The sequence below is a fragment of the Anomaloglossus baeobatrachus genome, chromosome 2 (assembly GCF_048569485.1).
Source record: "Anomaloglossus baeobatrachus isolate aAnoBae1 chromosome 2, aAnoBae1.hap1, whole genome shotgun sequence".
In the NCBI taxonomy this organism is placed as follows: domain Eukaryota; kingdom Metazoa; phylum Chordata; class Amphibia; order Anura; family Aromobatidae; genus Anomaloglossus; species Anomaloglossus baeobatrachus.
The window spans coordinates 743639752-743664598 of NC_134354.1; the positions used below are offsets into that span (position 1 = coordinate 743639752).

Sequence of the window (24847 nt, forward strand, 5' to 3'; positions counted from 1 at the left end):
AGCGGGCACTACCATGTTCGGGTGCTCGGTACTCGTAACTAGTGATGAGCAAGCACTACCATGCTCGGATGCTCAGTACTCGTAACTAGTGATGAGCGGGCACTACCATGCTCGGGTGCATGGTACTTGCAACAAGCAGTTAATATGCAGATGGGCGCGACTCAAGTACCTGAGTATAATGGAAATCAATGGGGAACTCCGGCATTTTGCCAGAGTAAAACTGAACTGCTGGGCAATGCCAAGGAGGCACTGAGCACCTGTGCTGGGTTTGATCAGTCATTTTGTGTTGACTGACTCTCTATAAAAGAGTTATATAAATATTTCATTCCTTGCGGAGCTGGTCCTTGTCGTTGTCGATCTGCCTGGCTCAGTGTGCATATAATTGCTGTTCTTCGACATCTGCCTCACTACGGGATTCCTAAGTCTCCTTTATGGAAGAATCTCGGCACCACGGCGGCTCCGCTGCGTAGGCTGCAGAAGTCGTATGATCGCTAGATCACAAATCGTTAATACAGTTTGTAGCCTCCTTCACACTGCAGTTGGGAACAGGTGCCTGGTACCAAAAATGACTTTGGAAACAATATAACACTGGGAGGTGACATTCACAGCCCGAGCGCTGACTCATGTATGTGTTAATAGAGGTTTCATTTCCTCCTAATCTCCTTTATTAGGCCGGCGTATCATTACTGTCACATTGTGTACGTGGGCTTTTATGATTGCGATCTGTGACCACCTTTTATTTGTAACCGTTCAGTGGAGATGCCGCATACATCGCTATACACCGAGTTATTTTACATCTTAATTAACAGTCAGGTTATTCCTATTTACACATGGATTGATTATAGCAGCGTACCCAGAAACCATAGGTGCCCACAGCAATAAAGTACAAGTGGACCCCACTTCACAGTTAAAGGGATTGTCCAGTTAAAAATAGCTATTGCCCCTCCACAGGACAGGTGATAGATCAGTGTGGACGACCGGGCGCTGGAATCTGTACTGATCGGCAGAACTGGAAATTGTTATCCCCTACAGGGCATTTTTCTTCCTGTTACACAATGGAGTAGCAGGTTGGACGTCTGGCCAGTGCTTCATTCGTTCTCCATGGGGTTGATGGAAAAGGAGTACAGAACTTGGAAGCCTCATAAGGAATTAATGGAGTAATGGAGAATGTGCAATTCTGCTCCATTCTAACGGGCAGAAAAGTTCCCTGTTCTTTTGATCGGAGCGGACTCCCACGGTTGACCCCAACGATCAACAAGTTTTCACCTATCCTCTTTCTGTGCTTCGTTTGGATGACGCCTCCTACATCACCCACACAGAGGTCTCCATTGCGCACGCGCTCTTCTTTCTACCTTGCTGAGGGCAGAGCAAAGTATTGTAGTGCGTATGCACGAGCGGTCTTTGACCTTTCCGAGCGTCTGCGCATTACAGTACTTTACTCTGCCCTCAATAGGGCTGATCAAAGTGCGCCAGCGCAGGAGCACAATGGAGGACACTGTGTGGATAGCATAGGATGCGTCATCCACACAAAGCAGGAAGGAGGACGGTGATCGCAAGAAGAGAGGAGGCACTGTACTGAGACCAGTAACGCCCATCAGACTGGACCACCCCACAGTAGAATATCATAAAAGGTCTTTATGTTATAGAGATTGGCTTGGCGACTTATATACAGTATTTTAGAATGCTGTATATAAAGGCTCACTGGTGGTGGCCGCAGCTTATAGATGACAAGTCTGGTGACAGGTTCCCTTGAACAGCTCATTTATATTTAAAGGGAGCCTGTCACAAGATTTGGTGACTATAAGCTGCGGCAACTACCAGTAGGCTCTTATATACAGTATACTAGAATGTTGTATATAAGAGCCCAGGCCACTGTGTAGAACGTAAAAATCACTTTATAATTCTCACCTAAGGGCCAGTGCAGACTGGTCAGATGGGTGTCTCCGCTCTCCGGTGCCAGCGCCTCCTCTTTCGGCCATCTCTATTCTCCTTCTTCTGAAGCCCGAGTGCATGACACGTCCTACGTCATCCACACTAGCCGGCATTGAGGTCCTGCGCAGGCGCACTTTGATCTGCCCTGAACAGGGCAGATCACTGTATTGTAGTGCTCATGCACAGGACTCAATGCCGGTTCATGTGGATGACGTAGGACGCGTCATGCAGTCAGGCTTTAGAAGAAGGAGGATAAAGATGGCCGAAAGAGGAGGCGCCGATACCGGAGAATGGAGACACCCATCTGACCAGTCTGCACCGCACGGTCCCTTAGGTGAGAGTTATAAAGGGATTTTTATGTTCTACACGCAGCCTGAGCTCTTATATACAGTATGTTACAATAATGTATATAAGAGCCCACTGGTGGTGGCAGCAACTTATAGTTGCCAAATCTGGTGACAAGTTCCCTTTAAAAAAAATTATGGCTTGCTCTGGAATAGGACATTGATACTTTGATAGCTACGATTCATTCTATTCAGCTTCCTATGACCTGCCTGCCATTAAAGTTGACTTAGGAGGGGTGATTGTACTGACAGATTCCCTTTAATAGCGAGAGGAGAATAAGCCCCTACCCTAAAATATCATGCCTGACCTTGTTTTCTCTCAGCATCTCCTGTCAGGGAAGAGTCATCTTTCCCTCATAGACATTGCATGGCTGGTCAATTCTGCCACAATTGGCTAGTTTGACCTTCATTCAACTAATGGGGGAGGGTGGACAACCTGCAGTCCAGGAGCCACGTATGACCCGTGATGCCAATCTGTGCGCCACCCTAATCCTTCTCTGACTCTTCTGTGTTACGTAACTCTCCTGAACTATAGGGATAGATGCGCTCATCGTATGGTTCCTGATTCAATTTTTTCTGGACCCCCACAAATTAATCTATAGCATAAATAGTACTGTGGATATACAGTGTGTCCACCCATATCCTGTCCCCCGCCATTAACTTGAGAACGGCGGCAGCTATAGGCATAGAAGTGGTGTCTAGATATAGTAAAGTAGCCATGCACTACGCACTGAAACCACCTATAGCGCCACCTGGTGGAAAACAACGGAGTTAGCACTTTTATCTCGAAAACGGAACGAGAGAGAGAAAAAAAGTGAATTACAAAATTGTAGGGCATCATCAATTCAATATGAATCGACACCTTGCATACAGAAATGCTATGATATGAAACCGATGACCTCCCAAAACATTGAATGCTGGTCACGCATATTAACATTTAACTTTGATGCTCAAAGTGGCCCCCGTCAGCTGCAATGCACATCTGGACTCTGGACAGCATACTGTATCTTGCTGCACGTTGTGCAATATGGTAGGTGACACGTTTGCACAAGCATCTGTGATACGTTGTCGTAGGTCCTGCAATGTTGGTGGAGGGGTCGCATACACCTGCTGTTTGATGTGACCTCACAGAAAGAAGTCCAATGGGGACAGGTCAGGTGAGCGTGGAGGCCACGCCACGCAGCCACCATACCCAATGACTTGTAGAAAGGTCTCCATGAGATATCGCTTCACGTCCGCAGCCTTGTGAGTTTTACACGTTCTAATCATAGCATTTCTGTATGCAAGGTGTCGATTCGTTTTGAATTGATGATGCCCTACAACTTTGGAATTCACTTTTTTTCTCTATCTCGTTCTGTTTTTGAGATAACAATGCCAAATCTGTTGTTTTCCACCAGGTGGCGCTATAGGTGGTTTCATTGCGTAGCGCATGGCTACTTGACTATACCTAGACACCACTTCTATGCCTATAGCTGCCGCTGTTCTCAGGTTAATGGCGGTGGACAAGATATGGCTGGACACACTGTATAACTTGGATTAGAATTCAACTACAAGTTTGATGCGTCCCTTGGGACTGGTACAATCACAAAATCTGTCACCCCAAATATTTTGGCTCCCACTTTTACCCCACTCGCTCTGACCACATATTTCATTATTATACATTTGGTAGATTAACAAGAAGTAAGGGACAGATGAAAGAGAATATGAGACATTGTGGATGACGTGTCGTCTGTAGCCGTGATCGCACATTGGTCTGCATTAGAGCAGGAGAATAAAATCTGATATTTCTAATAAAGACTATCTACAAAATTGTTTTGGATAAAGCGGAGCAGAAAAAAAATCATTGCAAAGAGGGACTTGGTATTGTAACAAATAAGTGTCCGAAAAGGGAATACTGCCAATAATGCATAGAATAATATGTAAAAATTGTTGGAAGTTTGTTCTTGGCATCTGCTAGAGCCATTTTTGTCTGCTGCCAGTCATTGGGGGTACGTTAATCCCATCAATCATGTCAACCCCAATATTGACGGTCGATGCATCTTGAAAGGGTGAGGAATTGAAACACAATACGTATTAGAACTGTGTAGTACCTTTCATTTATACATTGTATTAATAGATTTTAGTCTGTAATCAAAATGGCTGACCAGGTCTTACCTACATGGAGTAATAATTCCCATATCCCAGTAGTGTGGAGGTTGGAAGAACACCGGTTATCAGAGTCATTCTGGGGCGGTGAAATGTCATCAAGCAGTGACACTAACAAAATCCGATGCAAACTTTTCATCTGGGCCCTTCACTACTATGGTCTTTATTCATATTGTCCTCGTATAGGTCAAAAGGATCATTATAGCGCACTAGGCTCTCTGGACAAGGCTCAATTGAAGCCCAATCACCAAATTACAGTGAACCTGTCAGGTCCCATATGTGTTCTAACGTACAAGCAGAGTGATGTGCGGCCTAGAAACCCCTTCCTACCCATCCCTGTGTTGTAGTCTTGTGTAATATGAATTTATAAAAAAAAGTTGTGTAACTTACATGTTCTGTATGTAAATGAACAGAGGGACTAGTCCCCAGGGCGTCGCTTCACCCGGTCTAGATTGCTCTATCTGGGGTATGACACCCCTGTGGGCGTGATACGATTTACATGAACGACTGCACCGTCAACTCCTGGAATCCCACGTACGCACTTCTCATTTGCGCAGCCCTCTTGTCTGGGTGTTTTTGCTTGCCGGCTTTAGGCTATATGTGCACTAGTGCGTTTTACCCGCGGATTTGCCGCAGAAATTTCTTGAGAAATGTCTGCAATCTTTGTGCAGACATTTCCCAGCAAATTCTATGTGAAAAAAAAAATAGCTGTGCGCACACTGCGGATTTTTCTCAAGAAATTTCCTTGAGAAGAATTTCTTGAGAAAATTTCTTGAGAAAATGAGCATGTCAATTCTTTTCCGCAGGTACCCTGTGGATTTCGGCAGTACAGCCTGCAAAATCCGCAGGGAACAACCTGCGGAAAATTCGTGGCAAATCCGCATGCGGATTTGGTGCGGATTATTTCCGGAGGTCCAGAAATCTTCCACTCCCAGAAATTTCTCAAGAAATTTTCTTGAGAAACTTCACAGTTCTAGTGTTCACATCGCCTTAGACGCGCTCTAGGCATGATCGGAAGCGCAGGAGTCTTCAGATCTTGCACAGTGCACTTGTGAAGCCGACAAGCAAACACCTGGATAAGAAGGCTGCGGGAATGATAAGCATGCACGAATGGGATTCCAGAAGCTGACGGTGACGTCACTCATGTAAATCTATGGTATCACGCCCATAGGGCCGTGATACCATGGAAAGAGGGTAAACTAGTCGGGATGAAGAGAGATGCCCAAGGGACTAGGCCCTCTCCTTTTTACATAGGGAACATGTAAGTTATAAAACGGTTTTTTTTTTATTTTAATAAATTCATTTTACACAATATTACAACACAGGGATGGGTAGGAAGGGGTTTTTAGGCCACACATCACCCTGCTTGTACGTTACCATTCTTATGGAACCTGACAGGATCCCTTTAAGTTATTCTCCTGTCTTAAAGGATTCATTTAAGAGGACCGTTAACCAGATCAAACATGGCCACTTTTTGTTGTATTTAATTCTTGCTTCTCCCCTGAATAGTAAACCTTTTTTTCTTTATAGAAATCCGCCATACGGTCCCAGAGATATGGGCCTTTTTATTTAGTGCTGATTTTTCTGGCCTATATACAGGGGGCGTGGCTTAGAGTAATAAAGCAGAGCAGCTCAAAGACACAACCCTTGAAAATTGTGAGCCACGCCCCCTTGCTTTTAAAAATAAATAAATAAAAAATAAAAAATACATATTAAATTAAAAGGCCCCTATCTCTGGAACCGTATGGGGCATTTTAAAAATGAAAAAAACAGAATGTTCAGAGGAACAGTGGGGATATCATAAAGCAAAATCCGTCTATTTCTGACCTGCTGACACTTCTTTCTAGATATTTAGGCTGGACCCATACATAGTGTGTTAAAAGACACTAGGTTCATGGCAAATGGAAATAAATATATAATGCTGTGATATCCTTCCAAATAAAGCCACTAGGATGACATGTCTTCAAGATCTCTAGACATCTTCAATCGATAGTTATTATTACCACATAACCTGGTATTCTGTTAAGGGGGGGATTTATGTTTAAGTCTATGAAATTATTTGTCATACCATAAAGTGGGAAGACTGGCTGTAAATACTGAATGCACGTAGCCCCCCAGTAATGGTTGGCAGAATTAGATAATATATACAGTATATACATATAGAACATGTAATGATGTGATGATTATTTCTCTCCGTAGAGTGCTGGCTCCCTGCATATTTGATGCAAACAACTATAAACCAAGAGAAACAGTTGAATAACTCCCAGGTAACTGTAGGCAGTAAGACCCTGCGCGGTGCCCCTTCTTACTAACCCTGTGTATTCCAATTAATAGTAGACTAGAGACTAATCTCTGTGTGCTAGTTACTGGAGTGAGTGATCTAATGAAACATTCTTATAAGGTGTCGGTCCCTGTCGTCTGCTTGAGCAGCGTCTCTTTAAAGCACCAGTCCAGTAGGGTTTGTTTTTTCCAGTGCTGTAGTGGCGCTTTAAATGTACGAGAGGGGCGATCCAAAAGTAATGATAATCAATAATAAACACAATGAATATATTAAAAAAAATATATATATTTTTCTACATAGTCTTCTAACAAATCTATACATTTAGTCCATCTCTTTTCTAAACTTAGAATTCCCTTCGAAAAAAAATCTTGAACTTGACCCTCAAAAAAATCCCCAACAGCGGTTATCACGTCGCTATTGTCGTCAAATGTCTTGCCCCGGAGGTGTTCCTTGAGGCGAGGAAAGAGAAAGAAGTCACTGGGGGCTAGATCTGGCGAATAGGGGGGGTGTTCCACCAGTTCAAAGCCCGCTTCTTGAATGGTTGCCATGGCAACTGCAGCTTTGTGAGCCGGTGCGTTGTCTTGGTGAAATAGCTCGCAGTTTGCCGCGCCTTTTCTCCTTGATAGCCTCCCGCAATCTTCTTATTTGTTCTGCGTAGTAGGAGCCCGTAATAGTGGCTCCCTTCTCCAAATAGTCCACCATAATAATTCCTTCAGCGTCCCAAAAAACGGACGCCATGACCTTCCCTGCTGAGCTTGACACTTTGAATTTCTTCGGCGTCGGTTCGTCGGCTCGTTTCCATGTCATCGATTGTTGTTTAGTTTCAGGATCAAAGTGGTGGATCCAGGTCTCGTCCATGGTCAAAAAACGTGACAAAAAATTCGCATTGTCTGCTTGGAACTTTTCGAGATTGGCTATTGAAATGTCAACTTGTTTCTTCTTTTGCTCGTCGGTTAACAGTTTTGGCACCCAACGCGCGGAGACCTTTCTCATATGCAATTGTTTTGCAAGGATTCTTTGAATACTGCCATATGAGATCCCTGTGACCTCAGCTACATGCCTGATAGTCACTCTTTGATCTGCCAATACAACTTCTTCAACTTTTTTCACGTTTTCTTCATTGAGGGACGTGGATGGGCGTCCTTCACGATGTTCATCTTCCGTCGATGTTCTTCCCAGCTTAAATTCCTTGGCCCAGCGTGCAACTGTGGAATATGGAGGAGAAGAGTCCCCCAATGTTTCCACCAAGTCGCTGTGTATGTCTTTGGTAGTCATTTTTTTCAAGCAGAGGTATTTGATGACAGCTCTGAGCTCGTTTTTTTCCATTTTGATGTTCACTCCTCGGCAGTTCATATTCAAATGAATGTAGCTCCTGGGAATCGTGGCCTATATAAGTGATTTTTTTTCCTGGACTAGTAGGTACCTAAGAGAGAAGAAAACATTTTATTTTAATTTCTGTGTGCAATAGAAATAACCGATTATCATTACTTTTGGATCGCCCCTCGGAAGTTCCCAGCCCCCTAGTGTTATATTCACTTTTTAGCATTTTCATGCTTTTTCGGGGGGATCGCTCCTGTCCCACGGCACCAACTTGTGACTGTAAGGGGTACTTTGCACGTTGCGACATCGCTACTGAGATCTCGTCAAGGTCAAATCGAAAGTGACGCACATCCGGCGCCAGTAACAACGTCGCAACGTGTAAAGCCTAGAAGCACCGATAAATGATCGCAAAAGCGTCGAAAATCTGTGATCTGTGTAGTGTCGGACATTTCCATAATTTCGCTGCAGCGACAGGTACGATGTTGTTCCTCGTTCCTGCGGCAGCACACATCGCTGTGTGTGAAGCTGCAGGAGCGAGGAACATCTCCTACCGGCGTCCCGCCTGCAATGCGGAAGGAAGGAGGTGGGCGGGATGTTTACGTCCCGCTCATCTCTGTCCCTCCGCTTCTATTGGCCACCTGCCGTGTGACGCCGCACGACCCGCCCCCTTAGGAAGCTGCCGTAGTGATAATGTTCGCTACGGCAGCTATCACAAGATATCGCATCTGCGACGGGGGCGGGGACTATCGCGCTCGGCATCGCTATCATCGGCTAGCAATGTCGCAGCGTGCAAAGTACCCCTAACTCTTGACTGGCCGGAAATCAAAATTTACGTCACAAGTGCTCAATACAAGTCTGTGAGATCCAGATCGAGGCTCTCATAGACTTGTATTGAGTTCTGACTTTCGTCGCTTCGTGAAACACTGGAGCTGACGTCTGGAAACCTAGCGGAGCGGCAGTGATAGAAGGGGAAGTTGACGAAAGTTGAGTATAAGACAGGGATCAGGGAAATTGTAATGTAAGCACTAGTACAATAAAAAAACAAAAAAAACTCTGCAATAAATAAAACACTGAAGTGGTGCTTTAATCTGAACAGGTGTTTAATTAGTCAAAGTAGCTCTGCAGTGTTCTTAGATGTAGTTCTGTTCTGCAATGTTGCACATGGACAAGAGGCAGAACTAGTCCGGTGAGATGTTTTTTCCCCCAGATTAGTCATGCCTCTTCTGATCTCTGATCACTAGCCATGCCTCTTCTGATCTCTGATCTCTAGTCGTACCTCTTCTGATCTCTAGTCGTACCTCTTCTGATCTCTAGTCGTACCTCTTCTGATCTCTAGTCGTGCCTCTTCTGATCTTTAGTCGTGCCTCTTCTGATCTCTAGCCGTGCCTCTTCTGATCTCTGATCACTAGTCGTGTCTCTTCTGATCTCTGCTCACTAGTTGTGTCTCTTCTGATCACTAGTCGTGTCTCTTCTGATCACTAGTCGTGTCTCTTCTGATCACTAGTCGTGTCTCTTCTGATCACTAGCCATGTCTCTTCTGATCTCTGATCACTAGTCGTGCCTCTTCTGATCTCTGATCACTAGCCGTGCCTCTTCTGATCTCTTATCACTAGCCGTGCCTCTTCTGATCTCTGATCACTAGCCGTGCCTCTTCTTCTGATCTCTAGTCGTACCTCTTCTGATCTCTAGTCGTGCCTCTTCTGATCTCTAGCCGTGCCTCTTCTGATCTCTAGCCGTGCCTCTTCTGATCTCTGATCACTAGCCGTGCCTCTTCTGATCTCTGATCACTAGCCGTGCCTCTTCTGATCTCTAGCCGTGCCTCTTCTGATCTCTAGTTGTACCTCTTCTGATCTCTAGTCGTGCCTCTTCTGATCTCTAGCCGTGCCTCTTCTGATCACTAGCCGTGCCTCTTCTGATCTCTGATCACTAGCCGTGCCTCTTCTGATCTCTGATCACTAGTCGTGCCTCTTCTGATCTCTAGTCGTGCCTCTTCTCATCTCTAGTCATGCTTCTTCTGATCTCTGATCACTAGTTGTGCCTCTTCTGATCACATCTCTGCGGGAGTAATTGGCAGCCTGCATGCAATACATATCATTGTAGGAGAAGATGCGCTCCACCAGAATAGCACTGCCTGATGCCACATTGAAGAATAAGAATACATCCTTCAAACATTTCACTCTTGTAAATCCCCTGAATCACCCATACTGCTATCCGAGTGACAGATGACATGTCCTCATTAATTTAGAATTGTATTAGAAGTTGGAACATTTGACATTTATATGTCATATCAAGCTGGGCAGAACTGATAGAAAAGCCAGCAGAACAAAGATACATGAGCATGTTGGCTCAGTTTTGCAGCGCTGGGGTCCTGGATTCAAATCCCACCTGGGACAACATCTGAAGGAGCTTGTATGTTCTCCATGCATTTGTGTGGGTTTCCTCCTGGTTCTCCGGTTTCTTCCCACACTCCAAAGACATACTGATAGGGAATTTACAGTGTGAGCCCCAATGGGGACAGAGATGATCACGTCTGTAAAGCGCTGTGGAATTAATAGCTTTGTATATGTAAGATAAATAAATAAATGGTACACAATATTGACCCTTATGGCCATTGGAGGGGTAAAAAGACAGAAAAGAGCAAATGTCACTCAACCACGGGAAGGTTGGAAGTCTCTTGCTTGACCTGGAGACATGGATATTAATCCCTCCGCTACCCTAGATCCCCAAGTAAGTAAATGAACTTCAACTAACAGGGAAAGAGATTTTGCCCTCATCAACTAAACTAGGCCAGCATGGAACCCCACAAGAGCTGCAACCATGAAGTACCCTAGTACTCCAGACCACCAGATTAATGACGTAATAGAACAGAGGTCTCAAACATGCGGCCCATGAGGCTGCTTGTTTCAGCCTGCAGACACCTAGACCCTGTGATGATTGTGGCCCGGTACAAACATGGGGTCGCTACCGTCAGCACTTTCCTTCCGGTGAGTATAATTTGTGGCACCGCGCAGAGAAGCACGCCTCTACACAGTTTTACTAATGGCAGCTGCTGCCATCTAATCAGAGGCCAGCAGCTAATGTGGGTGTATTCTGATTGGCCGGCGCAGCTGACATTAGTAAAGATGTGAGGAGACCAGTGCTGCAAATCGTTCCCCAGTAGGAAAACGCAGATGGCAGTGGCCCCGTGTACTGGACAGCAGTCGTCACAGCCCTCATGGGGTCTAGGTGCCTGCTGGCTGCAAGACACCAAGGAAACAGACTACAGGTGAGATAAATCTTTTTTGTTTTGTTTTGTATGTAAACAACATCATAACAGGATATTACTACAGGATGGGACATTACCACAAGATGAGTGACAATATGGGCGCATTACCTCAAGATGAGGGACAATATGGGCACATTACCACAAGATGAGGGACAATATGGGCACATTACCACAAGATGAGGGAGAATATGGGCATATTACCACAAGATGAGTGACAATATGGGCACATTATCACAAGATGAGGGACAATATGGGCACAGTATGGACATATTACCACAAGATGGGGATCATATGGGCACATTACCACAAGATGAGTGACAATATGGGCACATTACCACAAAATTAGGGACAATATAGGTACATTACCACAAAATGAGGGACAATATAGGTACATTACCACAGGGCACAATATGGGCACATTACTACAAGTGGGCAAAATGGGCACATTACTACACGGAATAATATTGGCACATTACTACACGAGATAATATGGGCACATTGCTACAAGTGGGCAATATGGGCACATTACTACAAGTGGGCAATATGGGCACATTACTACACTGGACAATATGGGCAAATTACTACAAGGGACAATATGGGCACATTACCACAAGATGAGGGACAATATGGGCACATTACCACAAGATGAGGGACAATATGGGCACATTACCACAAGATGAGAGACCAAATATATTTTAATATATAAACTGAAATAAAAATGTGTACATTTATTATAATAAAAAAGTGAAAAATGCCTCCGGACAAACAAGTAAATCAACAGGAAGTGACGCTGCAGCTCACTTCCTGTTGATTGCTACTGTGTCCAAAGGCGGAGAGACAGAAGCCGGCGCTGATTAAACGGTGGGCTTGCTGGAAGTCACAACCTCACGTGAGCTGCAGCATCGCTGGAACCTTGCCGGCCACAGAGGTGAGTACAGGGTCTTTTATTTTACCTGGGGGATCCATGGAATCAGAACCGGTTGTCCTAATAGTGGACAACCCCATTAATATTTCCCTTCACTGGAACTAAGAAGCTGAAGCCCATTCCTGAAGAAGAAGCCCATAGCATTATCACTTTACATCTGGCACAATGTAGTCAGGAGGCTAACGTGCCAAACCCAGACTCCTCCATCAGACTGCCAGATCGATAAGCGCCATCACTCCACAGAACGCGTTTCCACTGCCACAAATTTCAGTGCTGACAGCTTTATACCACTCCATCCAACACTTAGCATTGTGCTTGGTGATGTAAGGTTTGTATTCAGCTGCTCAGCCCTGAAACCCCTATTATGCAGCTCTTGACGGGAACACAGGACCATAAAAATACCAAAAAACAGGAGCACAGGACCACACTGGTATCCCTGTGCTCTATAGAACCAGCTATTTGGTCACATGTTAGTAAAGGCAGATGGCATGGCATTTGTAAATGGTATTGAATAATTAAGAGAAGCATCCCTATACTTTAGTCCATATATATGTGTATGTGCCTTCTTCACAAATTAACCTTTCATTCACACCATACGCACACCTCAATTCCCCAGATTCTTACATACCATGACGTAAACTCCAGTAACCCTAATTAGCCAATACCACACTTCCCTACATTGCTGTCGGTGATGATACATTATTAATTACATCTTGGCTGTGATCTCCAATGACATCTTCAAGTCGACTGGGGATGATTTTCGCTGATAATTCCTTAATCTTCTGGAATGCCAGTGGACTATCTCATGCCGTGGGCGGCATAAAAGAAGGAGACTAGAAATGAGCCGCTGTACTGTATCCTAGACCGGGAACTAGGTCAGAGAAAAGGGAGTTGTTTTTTTCCAGGAATTAAAAATGCATTGCTCCTACTCGCAGTTCAGAAACGGTGAAATGGAATTACACCAAAGCAAATATGTTAAGCCTGGCCCAGAAAACATCTGCTGTTTTCTTTATTATGTAAGACTTGTTGACTCCCTCAAAAAATGGTGTAACCATCAAAAATGTAAGAAATGCTTTCAGAATTTGTTGCAGTGTATTATACACCCCTGGCAAAAATTATAGACTCACCTGGCTCTGAGGATGTTCATTCAGTTGTTTAATTTTGTTAAAAAAAAGCAGATCACAGACGGCACAAAACTAAAGTCATCTCAAATGTCAACTTTCTGGCTTTAAGAAACACTAAAAAAAATCATGAAAACATAATGTGCTAGACAGTAATGGTTACTTTTCCAGAACAAACAGGGGGAAAAATTATGGAATCACTCAATTATGATTAAAAAAGTATGGAATCAGTCTGTACATTTTCATTCCCAAAACTAACATCTGTATCAAATAAGATCTGCTCGTTAGTCTCTATCTAAAAAGGAGTGATCACACCTTGGAGAGCTGTTGCACTAAGTGGACTGACATGAATCATGGCTCAAACACGAGAAATGTCAATTGAAACAAAGGAGAGGATTACAGTATCAAATTTTTATAAAGGGTAAATCATCATGCAATGTTGCAAAAGATGTTGGTTGTTCACAGTCAGCTGTGTCTAAAATCTGGACCAAATACAAACAGCATGGGAAGTTTGTTAAAGGTAAACATACTGGTAGACCACTAAAGACATCACAGCGTCAAGACAGGAAGCTTTAAAGAAATATGTGTCCAAAACAGGAAATGCACAACAAAACAAATGAGGAACGAATGGGAGGAAACTGGAGTCAATGTCTGTGACTGAACTGTAAGAAACCACCTAATGGAAATGGGATTTACAAACAGAAAAGATAAACAATAAAAAGATGACTGCCTGAAGAGAATATGTAGATTTCCGCAGTCATTAATGATATGGGGCTGCATGTCAGGTAAAGGCACAGGGGAGATGGCTGTCATTACATCTTCAGTAAATGCCCAAGTTTACATTGAAATTTTGGACACTTTACTTATTTCATCAATTGAAAGGATGTTTGGGGGTGATGAAATCATTTATCAAGATGATAATGCATCCTGCCATAGAGCAAAAACTGTGAAAACATTCCTTGAAAGAAGACACACAAGGTCAATGACATGATCTGCAAATAGTCCGGATCTCAATCCAATTGAAAATCTTTGGTGGAAGTTGAAGAAAATGGTCCATGACAAGGCTCCAACCTGCAAAGCTGATCTGGCAACAGCAATCAGAGAAAGCTGGAGCCAGATTGATGAAGAGACTGTTTGTCACTCATTAAGTCCATGCCTCAGAGACTGCAAGCTGTTATAAAAGCCAGAGGTGGTGCAGCAAAATACTAGTGATGTATTGGAGTGTTCTTTTGTTTGTTTTTCATGATTCCATAAGTTTTTTCCTCATAATTGAGTGATTCCATAATTATTTCCCCCTGTTTGGTTTTGAAAAGTAACCGTTACTGGCTAGCACATTATGTTTTCATGATTTTTTTTTTTTTAGTGGTTCTTAAAGCTAGATAGTTGCCATTTGAAATGACTTTAGTTTTGTGCCATGTCTGTGATCTGCTTTTTTTTTTTTTTTAAACAAAAGTAAACAACTGAATGAACATCCTCAGAGCCAGGTGAGTCCATCATTTTTGCCAGGCATTGTATAAGCATTCTGTCTGGAAACTTTACGCAAGAGGAATAACAGTAAATCTCTGGCTGTACACATCCATATTCTTGTTTTTACACTATGTAACACAAAATGTTTTGCAGTTAGGGTCACGCTGGCCCACCAGATTATCCAACAGTTATCCGAGGTTCTGAAACGGTAATGAACTATAGAAGAATCAATGGACGACAGCCTCATTTGGTGGTGACTTTGGTATCACTTGGGTCTTAAATAGCAATGAGTGAGCATTACCATGCTCGGGTGCTCTATACACGAAATAAGTAGGTCGGACACCCAGAAGGGCTCGACTCACGTACCAAGCATATTTTGCAGATTTTTGCAATTTGTTGTGAACTGGGCACATTGTACGGGCACTACAATGTACTTGGCACCACAAGGGCTTATTTGCTACTTTTAATTATGAAAGATTCATTGTGTTTTACTTCGTTATATGTTTTCTTTACACAAAATTGTCACTACATTTGTATATGAATTCCCAGAGCGGTGTAATTTCCAAAATGAATTCACTGTAGGAGGTTTCTGCTGTTTTAGCATTTTAGCTGTGCAAATAGAGTCTGCAAACTATTGTAGGAAAATCTGTGCTCTAAAAAGTCAAATGGCGCTCCTTCCCTCCCGAGCCCTGCAGTGTGTTCAAACAGTACTGTACAGTCACATGTGGGGTATTGCCACATTCAGCAAAAATTATGTAACACATTATGGGGCCTTTTTTACCCATTCCCCTTGTGAACATTTTAGTGGTAAAATGTAATTATTTTTTCTACACAGCCCAATTGTATATATTTTGTGACATACCTGTGGTGTCAATATGCTCACTGCACCCTTAAATGAATTCATTGAGGGGTACAGTTTTAAAATGGGGTCACTTGTGGGGGATTTCTGCTTTTCCGACACCTCAGGGGCTCTGCCAAAGTGACATGCCACCTACAAACTATTCCAGCAAATTCTGAAATCCAATATGGCGCTCCGGTCCTTCTCAGGAACCTCAAAAGTAGTTTTCGATTACATGAAGGGTATTGGCACACTAAGGAGAAATTACACAGCAGACTGTATGGCCAATTTTTTTTTATTAGCCCTTATAAAAATTAAAAACTTGGGCCTAAAACAACATTTTTTAGTAAAAAAAAAAATATTCTTTCTTCGCCCAATGGTTTAAAGTTTTGTGACACACTGCAGTGTCAATATAATCACTGCACCCCTGGATGAATTCATTGAGGGGTGTAGTTGGTAAAATAGGGTCACTTGTGGGGAGCTTTTCTTTCTTGGCATGTGAGAGTTTCTGCCAGTGTGACATGGCACCCCCAAACCATTCCAACTAAATCTGATCTCCAATCTATTGCTCTTTCCCTTCTGATCTTTGCACTGTATCTCAAAAGTAGTTTTTGATCACATATGGAGCATTGGCGTACTCAAGAAAAAATGGACTATATAATTTGTTACACAATTTCTCCTATAACCCTTTTTGAAAATTAAAACTTTGGGGCCAAAGCAACATTAGAAATATTTCATTTTTTTTTTTAATGTTCGCAGTCCAATGTTATACAATTCTCTGAATCAGCCTAGGGCTAAAATTGCTCACTACTAGTGATGGGCGAACTCAGACTGTAAAAGTCCGCATCTGAGCGGGATATCTAGTATCTGTGCACCAACCCCGGGCCCAGAGTTCACAGGGAACTCCAGTTAACTGCCCAGATCCAGCCATCCGGATAAGTACAAAAAAAAATAATAAAGTAATAAGAAATAAAATAGGGATAAGCAGGCGCGTTATACTTACTGACCCTCCCGTGCAGTGGTAACACTACTTTCAGGGCCACTCATTATCCCTCATGCATATTTACTGCTTCCCCCACCCACCAGCAGTCCCCGCGTCTATGCTTTGTTTGAGCCAGATAGCGCCCCCAAACTGTGTGACAGCGTGTCTGACTGCTTGGAATCACACTGTCTGCGTATCTATAGTGGTGTAAAAATTAAAAAGTTGGTTTAAGGCCACTTTACATGCAGCGACATCGCTAGCGGTGTTGCTGCGGATCGCACCCACCCCTGTCGGTTGTGCTTCACGGGCAAATCGCTGCCCATGGCGCACAACATCGCTAGGACCCGTCACACGTACTTACCTGCCCTGCGATGTAGCTGTGGCCGGCGAACCTCCTTCTTTCTAAGGGGGCGGTTTGTGTGCCGTCACAGTGACGTCACACGGCAGGCGGCCAATAGAAGCGGAGGGGCGTAGAGCAGCCGAAGGAAAGATACGCCCACCCTGTTGCCGGAGGACGCAGGTAAGGTGTTGTTCGTCGTTTCTGGGGTGTCACACGTGTGGTGCCTCAGGAATGACGAACAACCTGCGTGCAAAAGCAGCAACGATATTCGAGATTAGAATGACGTGTCAACGATCAACGATAAGGTGAATATTTTTGGTTGTTAACGGTCGTGCGTACGTTTCACACGCAACGACGTCGCTAGCGAGGCCGGATGTGCGTCACGAATTCCATGACCCCAACGACATCTCGTTAGCGATGTCGTTGCGTGTAAAGTGGCCTATAGGGTCTCCCCATATTATGATACCCAGCACAGATAAAGTATATGACTACAGACTGCAGCCCCAGCCGTGCACTTATCTTCGCTGTGTATCAAAATAACTGGAACCGCATGTAGCTTTTTTTTTTGTTTTTCTTTGTTTACTATAATGCACAGGAGTGAGGAAAGGTCAAAGCTCCACTACAATGCCAGCCTGTGTGGATGACGTAGGACGCATCATCCACATAGGGCTGAGAAGGACAATAGCAATCGCAGCAGAGAGGAGGCACCGTACCCGCGAGCAGTGACACCCATCGGACCGGTCTGCCCACTAGGTGAGTATAATAAAGGTCTTTCTTTACATTATACTGATCGGCTTAGGCACTTATATACAATATCCTAGAATGCTGTATATAAGAGCTCACTGGTGGTGGACGCAGCTTATAAGGGTCAAATCTGGTGACAGGTTCCCTTTAACTTTTATCTTCAGTGGGACAAAAGAGGGATGATTTTGAATTTTATGGTTTTTTTTTTTTTTTTAACTTTTATAACTTGAACCTGCAATTTTCTGATCGCTTGTGCTGTGCAGAGCCGTGCATCAGCACCTCTGCGTATAGCAGAAATACTAACTTCCTATGAACGCCGACATGCAATCAGAGTTTAAAGGAAGTTCATCATGACAGACTCAAGGATCATCAGTTGACCCCTGGCTTTCATGACAACCCATCGGCGAGCCACGACGACGTCACGAGGCTGCCGATGGAAGCAGGGAAAGACACACCCCTATGGCAGCACCTGTTAAATCCCGCTGTCAGAGATTGACAGCGGGATTTATCTGGTTAACATCTGTGGGCGGATCTCCGATCCACCATTGGTTATTAGAGGCACATGTCAGCTGATCAGATCAGCCCACATGCAGGGAAAAGTGAGGGCTTGGCGTGTGAGCCTGCATCAAAGCCAGGGACACAACCTTTGACTTAATATATGTCAACGTTTGTGAAGGGGTTAATGATTTGTGTGATGTATAATGATCTGGTTTAATGGCAGAAATGTTCAAGTTTCAAAAGTTAAACATTTTTCACATTTTTTGTTAAACGTTTGATATTTTCATAAAGAAACGCAAATGATATTGATGAAAATTTACCACTAATATGAAATACATACAATATGTCATATAAAAACAATCTCAGAATCACTGAGATCCGTTGACGCGTTCGAGAGTTATTAACAGATAATGTGACACTAGTCAGAATTGTACAATTTGGCCTGGTTCGGAAGGTGAAAACAGGCTGTGGGTGATGCCTTATTGGTGATATGTAGAAATGGTGAAATACTCGTGTTCGGATAATGCTTACCGAATACCGAGTACTATTCCATTTGTCACAGTATTTGTCACGAATAACAAACCTAATTCAAGTCAATGGGAAACCTGAGCATGTTTCTTGAAGATTTCCCAGCAAAAATGCTTGGGTTCCCCATTGACTTGCATTACATTCATTATTCGATGAATACTGGAATAAAGGGCCATTTACACGCTGCGACATCGCTAACGATATATCGTCGGGGTCACGGTGTTTGTGACGCACATCTGGCGCCGTTAGCGACATTGCAGCTTGTAACACGTATGAGCAACCTTAAACGATCACAAAAGAGGCAAAAATCGTTGGTCTGTGATACGTCGTTAATTTAACAAAAATCGTTGTCTGGTCAGTAGCGAGGTTGTTCGTCGTTCCTGCGGCATCACAAATCGCTGTGTGTGACACGGCAGGAACAAGTAACAACCTCGTACCTGCGGCCGCCCGCAATGAGGAAGGAAGGAGGTTGGCGGGATGTTCGTTCCGCTCATCTCCACCCCTCCGCTTCTATTGGACGGCTGCCGTGTGACGTTGCTGTGACGCCGCACGTACCACCCCCTTAGAAAGGAGGCGGTTCGCTGGCAACAGCGACGTCGCAGGGAAGGTAAGTCCATATGACGGGTGTAAGCGATGTTGTGCGCCACGGGCAGCGATTTGCCCGTGACGCACAACCGACGGGGGCGGGTACGCTCGCTAGTGATCTCGCTAGCGAGATCGCAGCGTGTAAAGCACCCTTAATACTTGGTATTTGATAAGCATTATTCGAACACACATATTTCGCTATTCGCCCATCACTAATGTTATGTCCTATATCTGCAATAATAACAATAGAGGTGGTGTCTGCGTGGCTTTCCTCCGGTTTCCTCCTACACTCCAAAGATATACTGATAGGGAATTTAGATTGTGAGCCCCAGTGGTGACAGTGATGATCACATCTGTAAAGCGCTGTGGAATTAATAGCGCTATATAATTGAGTAAAATAATATTAATTAGAGTCCAGTTATTAGGGGATGAGCACAGTCTCATAGATTAATGTGCTCCGGTGGAGTCAGCCTGACAATGGAAAGTAAGAATGTGCATCACCCAGTGCTTACTGGATCTAATATTACTTGACATGTAGCTGTAGTGGTCCATGGAGCCCAAAAGCCCCTCAACTTCACAATAATCACTAATTTTATAATTACACATATTAGGGGGTGCAATGTTACAGATGTTGTTTTGTAACTTCAAGTTCCCAGAATCTTTATCACATTCTCAGATGCGAGTTTTGCTGGAAAGATATATCGACGACTACTTTACTTGCTGCCATTTCCAAATAGTGGATAGCATACATTTGGTAAATTTATAACTTGGGGAATGGATGAAAAAGAACATTACTACACAGTTTTTGGAGCCTGTAACGTGGCCATGCATAACTCTGTAAAGGAACGGAAACAGAACGCAATGTTGTTAGTTTTCTTTTTTTAAAAAAATGACAAGTTGTTTATTAGAGCAATGAAAAAAGGTGAGATGCTAGATAAACATAACCTTCATGTAAATTCATGGAATAAAGGCTTGTGTAAATCGCACGTGTTCTTGCTTTCATTTCTCTGATTCAGCCTAATAGAAAATTCAGACGTCTATCCGACGCAGCCCAAGCAAGTTTTCTGAGCTCCGATCTCTACTGCCTACTTTGCCCACAAGGCAATGTGTAAGAGGGTTAGTTTCCCATCCTGACCTTTGACTCTGTCATAGTACACAGCTCCTGAATGCATCATAATTGAGGTAGACTTGGCAAAATTCAAGCAAATGCTTTATAAACTTATCGAAAGCTGGTGGAGGGCACAACCGTTACAACGGTGGCAGTTAGGGTATATAGTACACAGATTTGGTAGTTACAGTATATGGCAGAGATGCTTGGCACTTACAGCCTATTGGCTTAGTTAACATCTATTGGCACGGAAGGCTTGGGGGATACAGTTAATTAGCATGGAAGCTTAGTATTTAGTCTATTGGCTTATAACTGGACAGTTGCAAGATGACCTGCAATAATGCAATGCCATATACTGGACACATTTTGGACTCTGATCTGCAGACATTTGTACAGGATTCACAGGCTGCTCCCCCGGATAAGAAGTGACAAGTTGTCAGAAACCACTCTGCTACACACCTCAGCAGTGGTGAAACCTGATAGACCTCACAGGCCACCACCCTTGTGACCAATCTGTTTTGACGGTCTTCTAAAGCTCTACATTATATAATGTAGTTCCTCCTTATCACAAAGCTTGTACAGTGCCATGCCAATACATCCATAAATATGACCAGAGACCTTAAATTACTAATCACATCCCTATGGTTCCATTAAAGACAACCTGCCACCAGGTTTTTCCCTTACAAGCTGCGGCCATCGCCATTGTGCCTTTATATACAGCATCCTAACATGCAGTGTACAAGAGCCCAGGCCACTCTGTAGAACGTAAAACACACTTTTATAATACTCACCTAGGGGGCGGTCCAATACGCAGGATGTTGCTGCTCTCGGTCCAGCACCTCATCCATCTAGTGCGGTCGCTGTCCTCCTGCTCAGCCCCGTGTGCATGATGCGTCATTCACACAGAGGCCTCCATTGCGACTCTGCGCATGCGCACTTTGATCTGCCCGGCAGAGGACAGATGAAAGTGTGGGGGAAAGGCCTGGGCTGTAGGCTGTTTGTCCAGATTTAATAAGATAATCTGTGTGTGTATAGAATTAAAGCATAGATGTCGTTGCATAATTATCTGTATGTCTGTATGACAATCGCATAGAAGCCATAATATGATTTTAAGATGTGCACTCAGGAATATGTTAACCAAGATGAATAAGCCAATATGTACAATGAACAAAGAAGTATTCACAACACACTGATTGTATTCATAACATGTTGGTTCTCACCAGCTGGGATGTGAAGCTGGGGCTTTATCTCTTACTCCTTGTTCCCGTTTCAAGGTCAAATGTTGGACTGTATAACCATGAGATTTTCAATACATGAGCCAGAAGCTTGCTTTTGCTCAAATAGTGAATACGTCTTGGCGTGATCATTGTTGTCTGATTAATTTATATCTGCGCAGATCGATTTGAAATCCGCCTCTGTGACCCTGAGACCCCATTTGTGGTTTCCCCAAAATTCCCAACATTGACAGCAGTACTGCTGTGCACATGCGTGGGCGTTCTTTAACCTTTCCTCGCGCCTGTGCGTTACAGTGCAGATTAAAGTGAACCTGCGCAGAGTCGCAATGGAGGACTCTGTGTGATGCACACGGGGCTGGGCAGGAGGATGGTGGCCGCACAAGATGGAGGAGGCGCCGGTCCGAGAGCAGCGACACCCATTGCACGGAACCGCCCCCTGGTGAGTATTATAAAAGTGTTCTGGAATGCTGTATATAACAGCTCACTGGTGGTGGCCGCAGATCATAAGGGAAAAACCTGGTGTCAGGTTCCCTTTAAGGCGTACTTCAATACATGGTGGTGGTGCTAATGAATTAAACTATATTTGATATAGATTAAGTTAATATCTTCTACCAAATCTCATTTTTCTTGCATGCTTGCAGTATTTTGAATATTTCCTTTTACTGTCTTAAGGAATGAAGTGTAAGTCAAAGTTTTCACACTGTTCTGCTTATCTAGTAGAGTAGTAGTTTTCATGGAGGATATATATCTGCTAAAGACAGATCAGGTTGTAGCTTGAGCTCTTATTAATAGTGTGGTGTACTCCTCCTGGGAGTCAACTGTCTCGCTGTTTTAGAGAGTGTTTGTTCATTCTTATTGGTGGAAATATAGAAATACTGTACTGATATTCAACTTGACATTGAGTTCAGGCATGGGCATACTTTGAAATCATAGGAAAAGTCATACTTGAGCCTCCCCTCCATGCAACCCACCCCAACCCCACCTACCCCGAAGAAAATATTCACAGAATTATCCAGGGGCTCACGGTGAATGGGCCTAGTCATAGAAGAACATGCCTCCCAACTTTTAAAGATACTGTATAAGTTGTATTGTTGATTTTTCTTCTTTTTTGGTCCTGAAGAAGGGGACTTGAGCCCTGAAACGTATTGACCTATGGAATAAAACATTTTTATTATCAAATCAACTATTTTTTTTCCTACTTCTTGGGGACAGCGTGGCATTAACCCCCACTTCTCCTGAAAACGTTTAAAGATAGGGAGACACATGTATTGAGGCACAAACTATGTAAGTATGCTCTGCTAAAGCCCCTTAATGTTCTCCCCCACTGTGATTCTCCTTTCATGGCAATCATACAATATTTTGCATCCGCCCTACAAATATAGTAGGATACCCTCACAGTGATTTTCTCCCACATAATTTGTGTTCCCAGTACCCCCAAAATAGTATGATGCACCTAAAGTGTCCCCCACACATTATATCTGCATAGTTCCCCCATACATAGTATGATGGCCCCCACAGCACCTCCCACATGTATGCATCATAAACCCCATGGCATGATGCTCCCCACAGTTCCCCACGCACAATATGATGTCCACCCTTGATTACCCACACAGAATTATGGCTCCAACGCTTTCCACTTTTATTTTCGTGGCTCCAATAGCATCCCTACCACATGCATGTATCCTGACACCCACGGGCACCCACAATCCCCCAGACAGTATCATGGCCTACTTTACATAATATCATGGCCATCCACTGCCTCTCATGTAGTTTCATGACCACTAAACGGTCCAGCACAATAGTATAATGGCCCAAAAATACAGTATGTTGCTCCCTCAGCTGCCAAAATCCAGCTGGATGCACAGTATCTCTGCATGATATGATGTCACCATACAATCCCACAGACTGTATGATGTCCCCATTATTCCCCAACATATTGAGATGCCCACATAGTCTGATAGCGCCCCACACAGCAGGATGTCCTCCACAGCCCCCTACCTAATATGATGTCCCCCCATAGTTCCTCCTCACCATTCTTCCCCACATCATGATTCCTTCACAGCCCTCTACACATTATGGGGAAACTATGATGTCATCATAGTTCCCCCAAACATTATGAGACTCACACATGTATATATGAAGGGTCCCGCAGCCCCCCCACTCACAGTATGATTTTCCCCACAGCACCTCATACAGTATGATGTCACCATAGTTACCAAACACAATATTAGACCCCCACCCAGTATGATTGCTACCAAAGACCTCTACCCATAGTATAATGGTCCACTGCAGCCCTCGACACAGTATGATGACCCCACAGTTCCCCCCACCATTATTCTCCCACATCCCGCTACACAATATAATTTAGCCATAGGTCTCCCACACATTAGATCGCTACACAATATAATAGCCCCCACCTCCCTCAACCACAATAGGTCCCCAAAGCCTTCCAGACAGCATGATATTCCTTAGAAAGTATGATGCTCCCCTCAGTTTCCTATACAGTTTGATGTTCCCACACAGTTTGATGTTTTCCCCGCACATTGTGATGCATCCTCATACGTTATGAGGCCTGCCCACACACTATGATGCTCCCCACAGTTTCCCACACAGTATAATGTTCCCTTTTTATCCACTTTGAAAAAAACAGTTCATAACTTTCATGCTCCGATAGTCTGCAGGCTCATTGTGTTGTAATGTCACATTAAGCTCTATGGTCTTAGGGGTGCTTCACACACAGCGAGCTCGCTGCCGAGATCGCTGCTGAGTCACGCTTTTTGTGACGCAGCAGTGACATCATTAGCGATCTCGCTGTGTGTGACACTGAGCAGCGATCTGGCCCCTGCTGCGAGATCGCTGCTCGTTACACACAGCCCTGGTTCGTTTTCTTCAAAGCCGCTCTCCTGCTGTGACACACAGATCGCTGTGTGTGACAGCAAGAGAGCGACAAATGAAGCGAGCAGGGAGCAGGAGCCGGCGTCTGACAGCTGAGGTAAGCTGTATCCAAGATAAACATCGGGTAACCAAGGTGGTTACCCGATATTTACCTTAGTTACCAGCCTCCGCAGCTCTCACGCTGCCTGTGCTGCCGGCTCCGGCTCTCTGCACATGTAGCTGCTGTACACATCGGGTTAATTAACCCGATGTGTACAGCAGCTAGGAGAGCAAGGAGCCAGCGCTCAGTGTGCG

The 24847-nt window shown here is 44.0% G+C and overlaps 1 protein-coding gene across 3 annotated transcripts in view; it reads left to right on the forward strand.

Moving 5' to 3' along the window:
- Positions 1 to 24847, forward strand: part of ELMOD1 (ELMO domain containing 1) — a 174514-nt gene that overhangs the window by 104522 nt on the left and 45145 nt on the right. The window contains exon 2 of one of the 3 annotated variants that reach the window (XM_075337432.1): positions 6621 to 6688. The exons of the other annotated variants lie outside the window; for them this stretch is intronic. The gene's annotated coding sequence lies outside the window, so the exon portion shown is untranslated. The remainder of the gene's footprint in view (positions 1 to 6620; positions 6689 to 24847) is intronic. 3 annotated transcript variants of the gene reach the window in all.